The sequence below is a fragment of the Vicugna pacos genome, chromosome 30 (assembly GCF_048564905.1).
Source record: "Vicugna pacos chromosome 30, VicPac4, whole genome shotgun sequence".
Lineage (NCBI taxonomy): Eukaryota > Metazoa > Chordata > Mammalia > Artiodactyla > Camelidae > Vicugna > Vicugna pacos.
The window spans coordinates 15,944,399-15,959,703 of NC_133016.1; the positions used below are offsets into that span (position 1 = coordinate 15,944,399).

General features: G+C 35.5%; 1 protein-coding gene across 1 annotated transcript in view; it reads left to right on the plus strand.

The window, feature by feature from the left end:
* Window positions 1-15,305, plus strand: part of MBD2 (methyl-CpG binding domain protein 2) — a 59,055-nt gene that overhangs the window by 27,444 nt on the left and 16,306 nt on the right. The gene's annotated exons all lie outside the window — the stretch shown is intronic.

Sequence of the window (15,305 nt, forward strand, 5' to 3'; positions counted from 1 at the left end):
AATAAACTTTGGTTAATATGGTATATTGTCCTGTGACTTCCATTTTTGTATAAATTGCATTTATTTTTCTCTTTCTTTATTGCTTCAAGCTGTATTCCACCAGAATCTTTTCTTAGAAAAAAAGTTTTATCTGAAAGGCCTCCCTGCTGCTTAATAATGCCTCAGAGCCAGGAGAGGGAGACTTGACAAAATGCTTAAACTTTCCAAGTAACCTTGCTTATTCACTCCCTAATTGTGGTCAAAAGTTTAGGTACGTCATGAAATTTTAGTAGCAATTGGGGTGAGGGAGTGGAGGGAGAAACATCTGTGCATTTTTTTCCTCTCCTTTCTCTGCCTCCTCCCACATAAGGGTCAGAAACGCTGATTTACCTACGACAATTACCTTTTGCTCTCGTATTCCCCTTTTAGATGGCTCACTCCACCTTTTCATTTGAATTTTGTTTTTCACTAGTCCCTCAAGTGTCTCATCTCCAGACTTCATAAAGGATTGGGCCAAAACTTTCAGACAGTTGCTCTAAAAGAAACTACATAAAGAAATTCAGTTCCCACATCCTCTGTAGTGTTTTTTCCTCTTCAGGTGAGCCAGGAAAACAGAAGATATTTGGAGCCACATTGGATCAGCATCTTGCTATAGATGTCTCAAGATTTGAAGTTCTAAACTTGCTTTACTGTTGGTCCCCAAGAGATTCAACAGGGGCCATGTAAGTGTATCACATCCAATATAAAAGATGCGTACCTGCATGTGCCTTTAGGCTCTTGTCACCACTTAGATTTTCTTTGGGCCATTCAGCTTTCTGTACCAGGCTTTTCCCTTCTGTTTTACTACTGCACCCAGTGACAGTCACCAAACCGCAGTAGTTGCAGTGTATTCATGACGGCAGGGAAGGAATTCTGCCATTCTGAACTTTGCCCACCTTGATAAAGCCATTCCCTGATTGTATTCTTTCTCAGATGCTGTCTAAAGTCTTGCACATCTTGTCCTTTGGCTTTTTGGTGATTGTAAAATCGTTTCCTTGTAAAGATTTTTATTAATTGAAAATTTTGGAAGTGTGTAATTGGGTAAGACAGTTTGCTTCAAAAAGCCCAAAAGATAAAGAAAGTGGAATAACTAATAATATTAGTTCTGGACTGAAAATTTGAGTTGTCTTATTGAGAACAGATAGTGTTTAGCAGATTTTATCCTCATCATTTCCTTGCCAAATCATTCTCAATATAGTCTGTAAACAAATATTTTGGTTAAAGGCCAACCGAGTAGCAAATTATGGTCATTTTGTCAGTAATTTGTTTTCTGCAGCTAAGTTTGGTCACAGATTTTGAAAACTGCAGTAATTATATTTACTGGGCATTTATCTGGCTATAAAGATATTGGTAACCTAGATTTTTAAACTGAAGCAATCAGATTTGTCGCTCCTTATTCTTTGGTATGTTGATTAGTTTTAAGTTTTCCTTCTTTAATTAAGGTTTCTGAGATTGTTCTCAAATGAAAAGAATATGTCAAAAATGCAAAACCATTCCCTTTGCCCTCACCCCCCCCAAAAATCCACTTACGTCATTTCAGCCAAGATCTTCTGAGGGTTTTATCTTTCAGCTTTCATAGACAGGGAGTGTTAAAATTATTTAGGAGATTGCTTCTCCAAATGTGTGGACTGTTTTTCACATTATCCTCTTGTTGCCTGACAGTTTTTGCTGGATGTTTTTGATTATAAAAAGACATTAGTTGTCTCTCCCTCTTCTTTATCTTGAACATAAGAATTGAAGTAATATTTGATTACTGTCTCGCTAATAGGATTTCAAAATATAGGGCTGTGCATTGGGTAAACATATGAAAATAGAAAGGAGACATCTTTTGTATTAGTGTTTTTAAAACCATGATCTGTCATCCTGACTATTTCAGTTTAGATTCAGGTTTTTAGTAAAGGAAAGATACTGATTTTAATGATATTCTGACATACATGTGGCAGATGACTGCCATTGAGCTATTACTGCTGAGGAAATAGTTGGCAAAAATTACATAGGGAAAATGATTTTTTCCAATTTTGGTGTATTTGGCATAGCTGTTTTGAACTAGATTGGTAATATAAATTGCCAAATTTTTGACTTGGAGAAGTTATTTTGATCACAGATTAAATTAATTAGACAGTGAGTTTTCTATTTTTGAGGTTCCTGCATATATAAATATTTTTATCTTAACTGTATCACATCCTTTTAATAAGATATTTCAAACTAATGGTATTTTAATTCCTTTTGGAATGTTAAAGATTGAGACCTAGAACTAGGATTTGATTTTTGGATCTTTTACCTTGAATAGGTTTGAAGTTATTAGTCTAGATGTGAGGCAACCATAGAAATTAAAAATTCTGCTTTTATATAACAAACATCCTATGCTTAGGTCTGTCTATATGGCAGTCTAATTTGAATTCTGTAAAATATATAAATTATGAATTTCTGATCTATCTACTCCCTGAAAATGCCTTAGCTTTAAAAGTGCAATCAAGGATATGTAAATAAATGTGCATTAAACAGAATTCAGCAGTGATTTCTGCCTATAATTAAAATTATAAGATAGAAATGACATTTGAAATACCTGGTTATGATAGGATAAGTAGCCAGCCTTTTTTATATATACTATCAGCATAGTTAATAAGTACTTGTCTTTTCATTAGATTAGAAAGAAATCTGGAGTGGGCTGGAGGGAACTCTACCAGCTATAAGACTCTTATCCCAAACAGTAAGATCATTAAAAGATCCTTATTTGGCCAAAAGTGTAAAATACTTCTAAATTCTTTTTAATCTAATCAAACTGAGACCCTTTTTTTTTTTTTTTTTTTTTTTTTTTTTTTTTTGCTGTTTTGGGTGTCTTTCCTAGCTCTCTTTTTTCAACATATGAAAAACTCACGTATCTGCTTCTTTCTTATTTCTTCGATGCTGTCATCTTTGATACTTTCTGGTCTCTTGCTTTTTCTTTTTTATCCTAAAATCAAAGAAATTTCATCTGTGAGCCGTTACTTCTTCCTTTAATTAAAGCTGATAGACTTTAGGTGTTTCTGATAGTCTCTGAATATTAATTACATTTCTTAACGAATACTCACTTTTTTTCCCTAAAAAGAAAATATTTAAATCAGTGAAGAGGTGAATTTAAATCTTCCATTTGATCCTAGATTTTTTTTCTTTTTCTTTTGTTAGCTAATTCTTTGTTCAAAAGATAAAAACTTAACTCTCTTCCAGAAGCAAGTCTTTTTTTTAGAATGATTTTTTTTCCAGCTTTATCAAGATATAATTGACATGGCATTATATAAGTTTAAGGTGTACAAAGTAATGATTTGAATGTATATATGTATACATTGTGAAGTGGTTACCACAATACGGTTAGTTAATGCATTCATCACCTCACATAATGACCATTTTGTGTGTGTATGGTGGTGGTGGTGAGAACATTTAAGATCTCTCTCAGCAACTTTCAGGTATACAATACAGTATTGCTAACTGTAGTCACCACGCTGTACATTAGGTCCCCAGAACTTGTTCATCTTATACCTGGAAGTTTGTACCCTTTGACCAACATCTCCACATTTTCCCTCCCCTTAGCGCCTGGTAGCCACCATTTTACTCTTGTTTCTGTGTCAGACTTTTTAAGATTCCACATATAGGTGACATCATACATTATTTGCTTTCTCCTTTTGACTTATTTCATTTAGGATAATGACCTCAAGGTTCATCTATGTTATTGCAAATGACAGAATTTCCTTCTTTTTTATAGCTGATAATAGTCCATTGTGTGTATGTGTGTAAGTATATTTGCAATAACATAGATTTCATTTCCTTTGGATATATACCCAGAAGTGGGATTGCTGGATCATATGACAGTTCTAGTTCTAATTTCTTGAGAAACCTTCATAACGTTTTCCATCATGGCTGCACCAATTTACATTCTTACCAACGGTTCATGAGGATTCCCTCTCCTTTACTTCCTTGCCAGCACTAATTTCTCATCTTTTTGATGATAACTAAGAATGACTTTTTAAAGGTGTTGAGAATAAATTTTCTAGATGAAATATAAATTTTAAAAACATGTACTTTAAAGACATTGTGTGTGAAAAGTTTATAAAAGAGTTTATATTCAGTTATTACAACCCTAAAGATTACTGTTTATTGCTGGTATTCTAACGTTTACTTCTTCCTAACCTGACAGTTGAAAAATTTCTAGTGTGGTCTTTATTATAATGCTTTTATGACTAAGAAATAGGTAAGTTAAAGCACAGAGTTCAATGGAGAATATTATATTCCTTGTCTCTAGACAGTGAAATTGGCTGCCTGCACAGAGGAAATAGACATGTTGTCCTGTACTAAATTTAAAAGCACTCTTGTGGGTGAAGTTGGAAAGATGCCATGTATACATATAGACTTTAAAACATTTTATCTAACATATTATATGTATTTAATCCATGTTTTATATAATTTGTGTGCTATAATTTTATAAGTAATTGTATATTATTCCAACAACTGTGCCTTGTGCTAGCATATGATTTACTTAATTATTTCCATATTGTTATTTCCAATTTTTCCACTACCGTAGGTAGTACTCCAATGAGTTTCCTTATGTATGTAAGTTTCTTCCCATATTTTTCAGTGTTTCCTTGGGCTAGATTCCCAGGAATATAATTAGTGTGAATATTTATGACTTTTGATACATATTGGCAAGTTGATTACCAAAGAGGTGTACCCAGTTAAAAGTCTATTAACAAATTACGTGCAATTCAGTTTCAGCTTACCTTGTAGGGTATTGTTATCAATACTTCTTCTTCTTGGTAATTCAGCATATAAAAGCTGCATTTTATTTTAAATTTGCATTCATTTGAATATTTGTGAAGATGAACAGACTAAAGCATTGGTGTTTAATTTTGCACATAGGAAATGATTAAAGGATTTTGAACAAGGGAGTAGCTGAACTTGACCATGTCTTGTGACCTAAAGCTAATACAGTATCTGTGCTTCCCAGATGCATTCCTTCTTATCTTCTCAGAGATCTCACTCAGTGGCTTATGTTAACTATCTTTCATCTCCAACTTTTCTCTCTAAACTGGCTTCTCTCCCAAAGCATTTAAACATATTCAAATCTTCCCTATCTTAAAAAGTTATGTATTTTACTGTGTCTCCTTTTGATTCATTTACTTTGCCTTCCCTTTACAGTCAAACTTCTTGGAGTTGTATTTATTATCAACTTTACCTCTTAATTTTTATATCTCTGAAATAACATGTTTTGTTCCCACTATGCCACTTGAACAGTTCTCACCAAGATTGGTGCTGATCCTAATTAAACTGGATGGACAAATTTCAGTCCTTAAATTTGACCAGACCTGATTTAGCATTAGGCCCTCTGACTACCCCTGCCTTCTGAAATACTGTCTTTTATTCTGTGACACTGTACTCTCTTGGTTTTTTTTTTTTTCCTTCCTTGTTTTTTCTCAGTCCCCTTCCTAGGTTCTTCTTTGTGTGTCTGTCTTTCAAAATGGTGGGGTTTCCTAGGGAATACTATGCATTCTTCTCTGTATGTAAACCTTCCATGGATAATGTCACTCATCCTCATGGCTTCCATTATCACCTGTGTGTTAATGATTTCCAAATTTACATCTTTGTCCTGAGCTTCAGTTGTTTGTATCAATCTATCTACTAACATTGTTTGCTTGGAAGTCTCACCAGCATCTCTGATTCATCTACCAAACTTCACCATCATCCTTTCAAACCAGCTTCTCTCCCAGTGTAAGTACCACTGTCCACCAGGCCACCTAAGCCAGAAACCTGAGCATCATCCTCGACTCTTCCCACCTTCCACCCCGAAAATCTAATTAGCCAACAAGTCCTATTGACCCACCTCCTAAATATTCACTTGCTCCGTCTCTCTACCAAGTGACCATCATTTCAACTCATCTCTCTGCTTCTTACTCTCTTCAATTCATCCTCCATATTGCATCCTGAAGCTCTGTTTGACTTGATGACCAGTTAGTGTTATTCTGCTGAGTACCTTTTGATGATTCCCATTAGTTTTTAGGTCAAAACACCTAAATATGACTTACAAAGTCAAAACACTGAACATGACTTACAAAGTCCTTCATGATTTGACTTTTGCATATCTCTCTGGCCTCACATTCTTCCCTTGTTCTACAATTGAATCATGTGAAATTCTGCAGATTTTTGAATGTGCTATTCATCTTCCCCCTGCACCCCCTGTGCATTCCCTGATCATATTTCGTGCTGCTTTCTTTCCCACCTTGAATTAGCTATTTCCGACTCACCCCTCAAGCCTGAACTTAGATATCACATCATCTCTTCCAGAAATCTCTGATTCATCAAGCCTGGATTTAGAGACCCTCCTTAGTGTTTCTCCCTTTCTGATCATAACTGTTATTCATTGCTTTATCCATAGTTATCTCCATTATGTTGACGCTTAACATGTATCTGTTGAATTAATGAATTAATTAATTTTTCTAAATTCAAAAATCATGAATTGAGCCCTCAATTTGTACCAGGCACTTCTCTAAATTGTGGGAATACTGCCGTGAACAAAACAAAGTCCCTGCTCTCAGGGAACTTCCCTTCTAGTGTGATAGGGAGACAGATAAATACATAGATAATGCGTCATGGTATAGTAAATTCGACAAAAACAAAAAGCAGAAGAGTGAGAGAATATATGGTCTTCAAAAGCACAGAAGTATGGGGAGAGCATTCTAGATGGAGGTTTTAATCTGGCTCCTGCACGTAACATGAGAGCTGACTTAGGCTAGGAGATCACTGAAGAAATTATAGGACGTTAGGACATAAATGATAAGATTTGTTCCATGCTGGTCATAAAACAATTGACAAAATGTATTGCTGGATCAGCCATGCCTATGAGGAGTGTTTTAGAATTTAGGTAACTAGGAAAACAATGTCATTGACAGGAATATGGAAGTATTTTTTTAAATAATAAACTATGAATATGAATATTAGCAATCGTGGGAACTAAAAGATCCAGGTGGTAAAAGATGATGGGCCAGAGACCTGGAAAGAAAACTGGTTTTGCAGTTTTCTTGATGTCTTAGGCTTTATGAGGTAAGAGGTGTAGCTGGAAGATTATATGTGAATTAAAAAAAAATTAATGAATCCATAGGTTTTTCCTTCATAGTAACCTTTAATCATCATGTATTTTTGTACATCATTTAAAAATAATTCACCAGTCATGTGGGGAGATCCATGACATTTTTTGAAATTTTTGTATTTCTCTAAGTAACATAAGAATATAGATGAAAAAAGTCAAAAACTAGAAAACTTTGTTTCAGAACAGCAGTTTCCTACTTTTTATGTCATCTAGTCCCATTTCCAAAAGCATTTTTTCTCAATTCTGGTTATTTTTCTTTATAGTTACCTCCATAATTCTAAATAATATACTTACTATGCTATTTCTTTGTTAATTTTAGACATTATTTCTTCACTTCCCACAGTGGTACATGAATACATTCATAGTTCCCTCTCTCTGCTTCATGCTCCCAACATAGTTGTATCACATTTTTAGTTAAATAGGTTAAATAGTCGGGGTTTACATTATTATGATGGAAAATATTCATGGTTAGGCTAAGGAACCCCTGATCATCATCATCAGAATTCTTTGTTGTTGTCAGTCTTAAGAATGGTGTGCCATGTTTTCTTTATAATATAGTTAATCTCTCCTGAAGCTCTAACAGTTCTGCCACATACCCACCCTCAGTGATATTTGCCTTATTCTGGAAAACAGTGCGGTTCCTTCTTATGTCTTTCCTGGGGTCACCCCTTGCTCCTCTTCAGTATGGATTCGTCCTCTGGTGTTGCTCGGTAGCTGTACCTCTGGGGATTTTTCTTTGCTGTGCTTCTGTGTAGGGAGTTTGTTTCCTGGGATTCTGTGTTCCTCCCTCTCAGTATACGCCCTCAGTTTTAACAAATCCTCCAGCAGCTTTCCAATCAAATATAATGGGAGGTAACGTTTTTGAGAACCTGCATGTTACAAATAAGTGTTATTCCGGCTGGACACAGTCAAGTTTGTGTGGGTGTGAAATCCTTAGACTGTGATTCATTTTCCCTGGAGTTTTGAAAGCATGCTTCATCGTCCTCCAGCTGCAGTGTCGCTGAAGAGAAGTTCAGTGCCACGCGGAATCTCTGTTCCTCTCTTACGGTCTTTTTTTTTTTTTTTTCTCTCTGGAAATGTTAAATATATTTATGATTTTGAAAAATTCACTGGTATGTGCCCAGAGGCCTTTTTTCATTCACTGGGCACTTGGCAGGTGGTGGACGTGACTCCTGTCCTTTGCGTGGGAAGTTTTCTTGTATCATTGTTTTTTTCCTTCTTCTCCTGAACCCTCTAACTTTCCATCCTCTCTTTGTATAAGTGGAGTATTAGCCATCTTAGAATTTTCCTGTTTCTGCTTTAGTCATTTCCATCTTATTGTTGTTGTTCTACTTTGTGGGATATTTTCTTGATTTTAACTTTGAGTCCTTTTCTGAATTTTTTATTTTGGTGACCATATTTTTAATTCCTAACAGCTGTTTCTTGGCTTTTGTATATAAAATTGTGCCATTCTTCTCTTACGGATACAACTTCTACTTTTACCTCTCTGAGTCTGTTAATTATAGGATTTTTATTCTATATTTGTTTTTTCCTCTGTTCCCTGCATTGGCTATTTTGTTGTTATTGTTACTGTCTTTCTTGTTGGCTACTATGGATATTGCGTCAATGAATACCTAGTTCACGTTTATAGTTTGGGGTTTATACAGGAGTAGAAGTGCTGGGTCCTAGAGTACGCATATGTTCAGCTTTAGTAGATGCTGCCACATAGTTTTCCAAAGTGGTTATGCAGAGTTACTCTTCCACCAGCAGTACAGTCGCTCCAAGTCCTCACTAATACTTGGTATTGTGAGTCTTTAAGATTTTGAACATTCTGCTATGTGTTTAGGGGTATTTTGTTGCAGTTTTTAACTTGCATTCCCTTGGTATTTGATGTGCACTTTTTGTATGTCTATTGGCTGTACAGATGTCCTTTCTTTTAAAGCGCCTGCTTTTATGCATTTTTTTGTTATCTTGTTTGTCTTTTTCCCATTGACTTGTGGGAGTTCTTTGTGTGTTCTGAATACCAGTTCTTTGTCAGATTTATCTTTCACAAATACCTTCTTCCAGTTTGTCGCTTACCTTTTCGCTTCCTTAGTGGCATCTTTTAATTAATGTAAGTTCATAATTTTAAGAGAGTTGGTGAGGCGGGAAGCCCCATAAAAAGACCAGCAGGACCCATAGGCTGGGCCGCTGCTCTCCTCTTAGCACCATCTGGTTCCCTGGCCCAGAAGCTCTATCTCACTTTTTGCCTCTAAAGCGGCTAACTTACAGCTAGAATTCTATTGGTTCCCTGAGCTCACTTCTGATTGGTTATTTCCTTCACTCCTGATTGGTTATTACTCTCACTTCTGATTGGCCCACTTCCCTAACTTCTGATCGGTCCATTTGTAGTACTTCATTTGCATGGAGTTCACTCCTGATTGGTCTATTTCTACAAAGCTTGTTCTTGGTTGGTCAACTTCTGTTGTACTTTATTTGCATATGACGTTGCAAAGTGTTAAACTGGCAGCCTATAAAAGGCCTGTGTAAACCTAGAGACGGGGTCCAGAGCTTGAAGTGTTAAGTCCTTAGGGCTCGGTGGTGTAATAAACCTGAGTTCTCCAAGTCTTTGAGTGCTGCTTGGTCTCTCGCTGGGATTTGGGTTGCTGCCACAACTGAGCTGGAACACTGAGCTATAACACATTTTTCTGCAACGTTGGGAGGTGGTATAGAGACTGGAAAAGTGCGGGGCTGGAGGCTTATGGGCTATTAGTGATATTCTGTTTTTCAATCTGCATGGTAGTTAACATGAGCATGTTTGCTTTAGAAATCTTCAGTGAGCTGTGTACGTATTTTTTTTACACTTCTGTGTATGCAGTACTTGTGATGATCTACAAAAAGTAAAAGATATAATTTATCAGTCTCTCTCTTATTTCTGTGACATGTGTAAGACATTTTTGCTTACTCCAATGTTATCAATATATGCCCCGTGTCATCTCCTGAAAGCTTTGTTTGATCTTTGCATTTAGGTCTCAGTCCACCTGGAATTGACTTTTGTATATGATGTGAGGTGGATTTATTTTTTCCCATATGAATGTCCAGTCGACCCAGCACAATTTGCTGAAAGACCATTCTTGTTCCATTGCTTTGTGTTGTCTCCTCTGTCTGAAATGAAATTTGTAAGTGGGAAAGTCTTGTGAAAGTCTGTTTTTGGACTTCCTGTTCTGTTCCTTCGGTCTGTTTGTACATGTGAATCTGTTTCACTGGGCTGTTTGTCCGTGAATTCCCACCACTGCACTGTTTTAATTGTTCCAGTTTTATAAAAAGTCTTGCTATCTGGTAGTGTAAGTGGTCCAGCTTTGTTATTCTTCATTCAAGACTGTGTTGGTTAGTCTTGGCTGTTGGCATTTCCACATACATTTTAGACTGAGCTTGTCCTGTCTTCTTCAAAACCTGCCAGAATTTAAATTTGTAGATTAATTTGGGAGAGAATTAAGGTTTTTATAATATTAAGTCTTACAATTCACTAACTTTGTATATTCTGCCATTAAGATTTTGTAATTTTCAGTCTAGAGATCTTACGTGTCTTTAATTGATTTCTAGATATTTGATGGTTTTTGATGCTACTCTAAGTGATTACATTAAAATTTTTCCAGTTGTCTGTTGCTAATATGTAGAAATAAGCTGAATTTTGTATATTGACTGTATACTTAATTATCTTCCTAAATTCACTTATTAAATAATTAGTCTTTCCAATTTTTTACACAAATAAGCATATTATCTGCAAAGAAGGATTTTATTTCTTCCTTGCCAATCTTTAAACCTTTGATACTTTTTTTTTTTTTTGGTCTTCACTGGCTTAGAATTCTAACACAATCTTGATAAAAACAGATATCCTAGTCTGTTATCGCAGTTCCAGGGAACATTTTTAATGATTCTCCATTAAATACGATGCTTGCTATAGATTTTTTGGTAAATATCCTTTGTCAAATTAAGGAAATTCACTTTATTTCTAGTTTACTAAGAATATTTTCATGAGTGGGTATTGAATTTTATCAAATTCTTTTTCTCTACCTAGTTAAATGATAGAATAATCTTTATTTTGTTAATACAGTGAATTACAGTGATTGGCTTATGGGGTAAATTGCAGTTCTTGATTTTTTTTTTAATGTAAAACATACCTTGAATTTCTGGATTAAGCTCAATGTGATCTTGGTGTGTTATCACTGTTTAGATTTGCTATTGTTTTGTTTAGGATTTTTTGCATTAATATCCACAAGAGAGGTTGACTTGCATTTTTCTTTTCTCATAATTTTCTTCTCAAGCTTTAGTATCGGGGTTTTGCTGGCCTTGTAAAATAAGTGAGGAGGTGATCTCTCTTTTTTTTTAAATTTTTTATTTACAATGTTGTGTCAAATTCCAGTGTAGAGCGAGGTGATCTCTCTTTTAATATTCTCTGAAAGAGTTTGTGTAAGATTGGTACTTTTCTTTAAATGTTTGGAAGAATTAGTTGTGCTGTTTTTAAGTGGGAAGGCTTGAAACTGCTGCTTCAATTTATTTAATAAGTGCACCAAAGAATATGCATAGTTTCTATTTCTTCTTATACCAATTTTGAGAATGTGTTTTCCTAGGAATATGTGCATTTCATACTTTTTAAATTTAATAGTATAAACTTCCTACTAAAGTTTTTATTATTTGTAGTATCTGTTGTGATGTTATCCTCTTTTCTCTGACGGTGGCAGCATCCAGATGAAAGGTGGAATAAGGTATTGGGGAGAGCTCTCTTAACAAGTTCTGAGCTCAGTCTGTACATGCACTTTTCCCCATGGAAATCCAAACTCCTATTTTATCATCAAATGTATTAAGACAACATTTATTTCATAGAAGTTAGTTAATTATATAATGGATTATGCTATGTCTTATTTGATACTTACTGCCTTGAAGTAATCTTCTAGTGATATTGGGACCTCTGTTTTCTCATTGTCTATATTTGCTTGCTATTTTTTTACTCTTTGTCTTTATTGTTGGCTTTCTGTGTCCCTTTATTTTTAGACTGTTTTTGCATAAAACATAGCGTTGATTGTTTTCCTATTGAGCGTGTGTTTTTCTTTTATAACTGAGTTCACTGTTATGTTTATTGATTTTATAGATACGTTTGGTCTTGATTCTATCTTTCTAATTACATACTGTTTTTAATATTTTATTGTCATTTTCTGGTGTTTCTATTTTTGTTCTGAGGTCTGGTTTTCCATTTACATTCGAAATCATTTATTCATCTATTCAACAACCTGTATTGCTGCATATATTACAGGTGCTGTATAAACACAAAAGTCAGACATGCACGCTGTACTTAGTAAGACTTCCAATCTAATAAGGAAAACAATGTGACAAATACATAAAATAAAGGGGCATACCTACATTCCCACGTGGACTTATTTGTTAATAAGAAAATTATTGTTCCGTCTTTTCAGCAGCACATGGAAGCCTTATAGACCTCATGAATGAGTATTCTTATTCCACAGTCATCTTAGGATCATGCATTTTCAGGCGTCTGACAAGTAGAACCTGCCCACATTGTGTAAGGTCGGTGGTGCTCATGACAAAGTTTCGACAAGCAGCTACAGCAGATGGTCACTGCCCCTCCGGCCTCCTCAGCTCTGATTTTTGCCTCTTGCTTCATCCTTTCATGCTCTTTAGCCCAAATCGTTACCTTTAGCCTTCACAGATCTCCCTGTAGTTTGCGCAGCCACATGAATCACGCTTTTCCTTGATTTACATAATAATTTTCTTGTCATTATCTAGCCCGTTCTTCCTTGGCCACTCCTACAAAATAAGCAGGTAGCTCATGCTTGACTTCTGATGTTTGCAGGCCATGGTATTTAAGTTAAGTTGTTTTTGCTGACCAAAACTAGACAACTCAGATATCATATGGGGTTGATTTGAAATAGAGCAGTTTATGAACTGGACAGCGAATTCTTTCTGGGCAGGAAGCATCATTCCTCTGTGTAGCCCTAACCAGTGTCTTGCATATTTAGCCTTCCATGAGTCACTGAATATAAAGTGTACATTTTTGGGGTTTTGCTTTAGTCTACAAATACATGACAGGATCCTTTGTTCTTTGATTAGATTTCAACAAGAGCCTTAGAAAACTGAATAAGATATTCATTGAATTTATGAAATCCTAACATTAGAAAATATTCTGAGGCATTCAATAAAAATTTTATATTTTCAAAGAACTTTCTCATTTTTTATTAGTGTTTTGATAACCTTCTGAGTTACTAGTATTTCTGTTTTACTAGTGAAAATACATACAAAGGCAATTAAGTAACTTCCTTAAGACAACACATCTACTTAATGGCTGAGTCAGAACTAAAGGATTAAGCTTCCAAACCAGTATTTTTTTTTTCTGTTACCCTGTATTCCATCTACTTAGCCACATATTCATTCCACGAAATCTGAGTGTCTCTCATTGTGCTCTTGACAGAGATGAAGACTATGCAGGTTAAAATTCATAAAATAGTTAGATTGTTAAAGTAACTTTTGTTTCTTCTACTTTACCAAGTATTACCATTCCTGTCTTCAAATACTTTAAGAAGTATACATCTTATACATTTGTTTTAATTAGGGAAAAATGCTTATAGTCTTATTTCTTTGATAATTACTGTTAAAAGTTTAAATTTGTTGCTTACTAGTAATAGAAAATACAGAAATATACAGAGAACCACTATAAAAGATAGACTTCCCTAAGTCTTCTGACAGGAGGCGATGGTAGTGGTGAAGTAGGGCAAAGGAGGCTTGAACCAGGAATTATATTTGGTAATTCGAAGGTTACTGTGACCTTGGGCAGGTCAGTGTTAATCTGATAGTAGAAACAGAGCCCAGGTGAGAAGGAAGGAATGAGTGGAAGGTGAGGAATTAAGACAGCAAGTTTCTCTCGTAGTGGAAGGAGGAAAACAGAGATGGTTTGAGGGAGAAGTGGTATAAATAAGGTTATTTATAGGTTCGCCGTGTTCCAGTGCGTCTATCACTTCAGGGGAAGAAGCCGGAGGAGAGGAGGGGGTAAAACAGGAAGTGTGAGAGGAGGATTTGGGTAGACCGATGGGCAGGACCAAGGGGAGGCAGGAGAAGGGAGGACCAAGCGTCATGTGCAGAGATGCTCTCAGAATCACAACAGGACACATACTCCTCTGAGGGAGGAGAAAAGTGAAGGAAGGTGGATGGTCCAGAGGAGACATGAGGGAGGGGAGGGGAACTCGTGGCCTTTAGACTTGAGCTATTGTTATAGGCTTCTTGGTTTAGGAGCTAATGTTCAGTTTGTGCTATTTAAAATGAACAGTGAATTTTAAAATGTAGAATAGATAAACAAGATTACATTGTATAGCACAGGGAAATATATACAAGATTTTATGGTAGCTCACAGTGAAAAAAAATGTGACAATGAATATATGTATGTTCATGCATAACTGAAAAATTGTGCTCTACACTGGAATTTGACACAACATTGTAAAATGACTATAACTCAATAAAGAAGTCTAAAAAATAAAAAAATTAAATGAATAGTGAAAAATAAGAGTTTGGACATATAGGACTTTCAGATGTATTTAGTTTCATGATCGAACTGTCTGTGTGTTTCTATATAATCAGTGTAATGTTTTCTAATGGAGCTTTTAATTTCAAAAGTGAAGGGAAGATGCATTTTAAGACAAGATATGAAACTTACATAAAGATACAAGTGTCTAGTTGTTTGTGTGGCTAAATTTGGTGGAACACTTTTTCCCTGGGCTTTTAATTTGGAATTGGCCAGGCCCTGCTGATAGCGACATACTAAGAATTTATGGAAATTAAAATGTTCGCGATCAGCCCGTTGGTTGTGTTTTGTCGCTGTGCCTCCACTCAGACACCTGAAGCCGTTCTGAACGTAGCTGTGTTTTTCCTCAGTCGTCAGGATACTTTATGGCCTCGGGTCCTGTGGCAATAACAGAGAGCTCCCTCTAAAATCTGTACATACAGATGCAATTGCTGACTTATGGGTTGGGATATAAAATGTCATGTTTCAGTTACTTGGATCCCCATGCCTACCAATAGAAGTGGTATTATAGATAGTTCTAGTGTCCTAGGCAAGACCATTTAATCTAAAGTGTGTCTGGATTGTTAAAAATAATTACTGTTTATAACCATGGAAGTGTGTTAAATTTCAACTCATAAGGTGAGAAGT